This window comes from Dermacentor andersoni, chromosome 5 (genome assembly GCF_023375885.2).
Source record: "Dermacentor andersoni chromosome 5, qqDerAnde1_hic_scaffold, whole genome shotgun sequence".
Taxonomy (NCBI): domain Eukaryota; kingdom Metazoa; phylum Arthropoda; class Arachnida; order Ixodida; family Ixodidae; genus Dermacentor; species Dermacentor andersoni.
In genome coordinates, this window is record NC_092818.1 from 166,054,213 (window position 1) to 166,059,635 (window position 5,423).

At 44.6% G+C, this 5,423-nt stretch overlaps 1 protein-coding gene across 2 annotated transcripts in view; it reads left to right on the forward strand.

Moving 5' to 3' along the window:
• LOC126531591 (uncharacterized) overlaps positions 1-5,423 on the forward strand; it is a 180,194-nt gene that overhangs the window by 151,035 nt on the left and 23,736 nt on the right. The window lies entirely within an intron of this gene.

The following is a 5,423-nucleotide window of genomic DNA, read 5'->3' on the forward strand; positions in this document are numbered from 1 at the left end:
GCGTGTTCGTCCTTCATATTTCCCGTTCTATGCCAAGCTTTTAGAGCTCGTTTTACGTTTCACATCCTGACAATTGATAAATTAAACTCAATTTTCACGGGCTACGTTTCACTAAAATACAACGCAATGCATAAAAGTTCAGAAAAAAAAAAGAACAAGCTACAATGTTCAGGTAACGTCCTTAGACTGTTCGCCAAATGTACCATTATTTTAAACTTTAGAATTGAAGCTCGTGCGAGAGAATTCGGGAATGGCTCTCATGTTTCTCCACTAATGACAGTTTCTAACCCGCCATGCAGAGCCGCGATGAAAGCAACGCGAGGTAATGAGGATATAAGGAGAAGAATGAAAAACTCGAGGCTGATGCAAGTAAGGGAAATTTGCGGCGCAGGAACGTAAAGATAGCAGATTCTGTACCATCCACCCGCAAGCTAGTCCTTTATAAACCTCTCACAGGTCACTGAACCTGAAGCAATTCGAGCGATTCTTTTAATCCACTTTCCTTGCCGACAAAACAACAATCATGCCGTTCCTAAAATAAATAACGTCGCCTCCTCCTCCCCGCGTCCTACCACCGAGGCAGCGCAAGTGCACGCATGCAGGCGCTATTGAAACTGAGAGGAACTTCAATGATCGGATACCTGGGGATTAGCCCTGATCAGGAAAACGGGTTTTACGCGTGGCGGCTTTGTTGTCCGACGGGACGCTTTGAAAAACGAATGCTGCAGGCGACCGTTCACCGGATATTTGCTTACCCCGAGAAAAAAAGTGTAGCAACAAACAGCGACGAACTTGCCCGAGCGAATGAAATCTCTCAAACATTCACTTGCTTCCTATCAAATATGCTTCAAGGCGCGCCCTTCAATCGCGACTAAATTCTTAATGCCCCCCCCCCCCACCCCTTTTAATATTCGTCGCGCCTTCGCAAATGATGGTCGATGGTTATTGCTCTCGATTGCAGGCGTGACGGCGCTCATGTTTTAAGTTCTATATATAAAGCGAAATCACGTTGCATTTTCGGAAAATAACCGTTGGTGTGAACGTACTAAATCGCAAAGCTGGTCAGTTTAATTCACGGAGTTTTTATTCCCTACACAGTCCGGTCAGCGCGTACTTTACGGATGAGCTGCAGAAATCACTGACCTTAAGTTCGACAGCTGCCGTTGCTGCGGTGTGTGCTTCAAAAGCGGCTTTCGTCTCGACGATAGCGGCAAAAGTTGCGAGCTGGATTTTTTTTTTTTTTTTTTTTGAGAATATGCCTGAGGCACATCATACAAAGTGATAACACCGGCTCTTGCGTGAATGTCTCAAAGGGGAGCTGCAGGTGTCCTAGAAAATTTAAATTTTGCTAACAGCAACGTTTCGTTTAGCGCGAACGCGGCATGGCACTTAGCGCGAATGAAGCACGAACAGAGCATTGCAGCACATTCTACAACTGCGCCTTTTCACATTCTGCAGGCGTCGCACAAACATTAGCAGAGTATACGTGCTCCTGGTAAATTCGTACACGGTTGACAGAATAATTAGGAATTTGAAGTATGAACTCGAAGTCGATGGTGTTGTTTCTGTAGCGATGACACAGGCGTCTCGCCGTTTGATTGCATGACCAGCAGACAAAGCACGCTCAATTACACAGAACATTTCTGTTATGCTGATTAGTTGCACGCCTTAGAGGCTGGCATTATTTTCATGCACACACTCTAATGGGTTTTATATTAAACATGCATTCGAGCACGTTTTGCTGCACAAGACTTTGTACGATGTGCAGGTGGCACATGGCGCTACTTTGCGCGACGTGCAGTGTCACTATTCTATTAGCGTCCGATAGAAATTGTACAAGAAAATGCTTCCCGACAATGCGCGCAAGGTTATGGGCGTACACTGCCGACGCAGTATACACTAGAGTCACATTAACGCCAACCTCGATGAGCTTCTAACTCTTCGGATATGCCGCGCAATGCTCGCTTCGTTTGAAATTTAATCCATGAAAAATAAAGCCCCTTAACTTCGAACCACCTATTTGGTTAAGGCGACCTTCCAAGGCCCCTCCGCGGTGCCTTATACACGGATCAGCGAGGTTTCCGGAGCAACATCTCGCTCTGGCAAAAGGAAATTGTGTTTCTGCGTGCATAAACTACGCCAGTGTGGACAATAACCCGAAAACATGCTGGGCTTACATTCTGGACACACTACCGGCGGAGATGTTAAATCCGCCGCGGTAGCTTAGTGTCTAATGCCTTGCACTGGTAAGCTGGAGGTCACGGGTTCGAGCCAGGCCGCGGCGGCCGCACTGCGACGGGGAGGCGCAATGCAAAAGCGCTCGCGTACTTTATGTGCGCGTTAAAGAACCACAGGCAGTCAAAATAATCAGGAGTTCCAGATTATGGCATACTTGACAATAAGATCGTAATTTTGGCCCGTAAGATAGCCAAATGTTCTTGTTCTTTCTCATTCTTTTTCGGAGTCTTGAACATGCCTTTGTAGGGTGACAATGCTTTGAAGCCCGTTTCAAGACTTTTTATCCCCTGCCCACAGTATTATTGCCTTGTGACATCGATGCTGGAAATAAAATTCAATTGAACAGAACTGTATTGAATGATAGTGAGCACACTGCCCAGTAGCCACCAGAACAAGTGGCGCTCGCATATGTGATGCCACCGACACTGCCCGGAATACTTTCGCACGTTAAAAAAAGAACGCACAGAAGGATACTTAAGCAAGCTATGTTAAATGTCAGCTTGGAGGTAGCGAACAGATGTGCAGTGAAGCGCCAGCAAGAAAAATACTCAATGACTCAAACAAAAGCATACACGTCAGTACCCGGGTCGGTATACGGGTGCAGCAGCCTTGAAAGTCTATTTCTTCTTTTTTATAACTTCTGTGAAGACGAAAAACTTTTTCCTGGTTTCTTCTAGATCGCCTTAACGCAAGTCTATGCTGTGTAGTCGACAAAACCTTGAATGAAAAGAGGGCTTTAGGGAAATTCTGACGTGAAGACAATGGTGTTGCATCTAATGCAACAACATGATGCGTTAATTTATTAGGCAATAAACATGTACCAAAACCTGTGTCATTGCTAAAGAAAGAAAACTGATCAATTTATCGTTTCCACTTCGTGTATGAGTGTCCTGTCCACTGCGTACACGTTTAATACGACCGCGGGCAGTCTACACCCGTCTTATCGCGATGCCTGCAGCAAAGGATAAGACGTATAGATAACAGTGTGTTTTTTGCCATTTTCGTTTCCGGTTAACCCTTTATGAGCGAATGTTGCCTACAGGCTAAACACCAGAAACCATTTTTTTTTTTTACTACGGTTTTTAGGTATTGAGTACGGAGTTTCCGGCTAGATGTTTCTTTTGAAAGCACAGTTAGGGGGAGAAGGACTATTGCAAGATCTTCGACTGCAGGGGTATATCACCGGTTTCACACATTGATACCACACGTAGAGGAAATGCAATGTACACCTCTGTTTCACATCCGACGAGAACTGGCTGAACAAGTTCCATACGAAGCCATGGTATGTTTGGGGCAAAGCTCGCTTCCAGTCTTCTGTCTGGCGTTGCCCACAAGTAACAAACCAACTGCTGCAAAAGTCTCCACAAATTATTATATTTTCACTTCATTAAATATTCTTATTCTCGAAGTACTTTACACGTTTTATATGAAAACTAAGCATCGAAACATTTCCTTCGGGTATTTTTATATGTGTCATCTCCAAAGGATAAACAAGGCGCCCGTAAAAGAGCTGTAACATCTAACGAACTTTATCTTGGTCTTCTCGGTGTCATTATTTAGTATAACCTTTTTGACCAAAAGGGATTCCGTCAGGTACTATAACTCGACACTACTCAGGAAAGTGACGCTACGTACGTTACAGGCGGCGCTTTAGTTTCGGTGTATGACAGGGGCCCATAGGTACATGGCTACGTGCAAGTACGCCGATGTCTGACTGCAGCTAGCCTTCGACACAATTAAGCTGGGAATCTTTGGCTGTCTTGGCCGCTCGGCCTTCTCCAATGAGAGTGCGCCATATATGTGCCTAACACGCGGGTTAAAAAAAACGAACGAAACTTGTACAATTTTTGGACCGTTCACCCATATAGTGATGACGGCTATATTAAACACAGAAGGCCTAAACACCGCGTCACACCAAAATAAAGCTCAAACAGCTTTTTCACCGAATATTTCTGTCCATAGAGAGCACATTCGTACCAAATAAAAGAAACAATAAAAATGTTTTTTTTTATTTATTTATTTTTTAGTTTGGAATAGTTCGTATGCTAATTGAATATTAATTTGATTTGCTGAGTTATCCATAACTGAAGCTTCGCTTTAGCGCATCATAAACGATTCATTGGGCGATGTGAAGTTGAATTACTGTGTTAAACATACTGCACGCAGCGATGCAAACCATGGGCGCTTTTGCCTATAGCGCCGTCGCTTGGGCTGCAGTCAAGGTTTGGCGATTACGAAAGCGAACGTGCGTGGAACGCATGAAAAAGATAGGAAACAAGTCCGCGTGACACCACGTGTAGTGCAGCTTGCAGAGAAGGCGTAATCAGTTACTCAACGCAAGTGCGAGGCCTCACGCATGTTTGCCCGCCCTCAAATCTGATTTTGACACACCTGTACGGAAGCTCTGTATGTATACGGGCACGGCGAAGGTTTGCTAAGCGCGTAACTATAGTCGCAGCGAGAGCTGCAACGCCGAGGTAAAGTACAGCCTTTGTCAAAAGTACACGGGCTGCTCCACGCCTTCACGAGACATGTCGTGCGGCTACGCGCTGGGGTTCCCACTGCGCTCCTGACACTCCAGGCCTATGGTGATCAAGTACGAGAATTCTGTTCACTACCCAGGGTGGTCGAATTGATGGCATACCACAGGAACTTCCTTAAACAGCCTTAAAAGTTAGCATGGTGGCCGCAGGCGAAGTAGCCTATATACTCTATGACAACAAATGAACACATGTCCACGCTTTCATAATTAAAAAGGTACTTGCTTTCTCAGCGCATAGTACGGATCTGCGAGACATCTTCCCTTTGCATAATCTTCCACGTAGATTTGGGGCCAGACTGATGGGCATATATGGGTGCGATTTAATTAATTTTAGGAGTTATGCGCCTAGTCAAGCTTTTGGCTCAACATTTAGCCCATATCATTTTCCATTATATTTTCTAAAAGGATAAACGCGAATTGAAGTGAATTGAATTGAGTTTAATTCATAAAGTCTTGTTTGTTTGTAAGTCTTGGTTGCCATTGGTCAGCCGCCTTCACTAATAACCTGTGATGATTGGCTAGGAAGTGGTTCTACGAACAGTTCGAGAATAAGAACCTTTATGTGAATATGAGCTGTGCTTATCTCCGGATATCGGGATTTATCGGTCATTCGTGAAGGGTGGATGATTTGAAAGAAATAAAG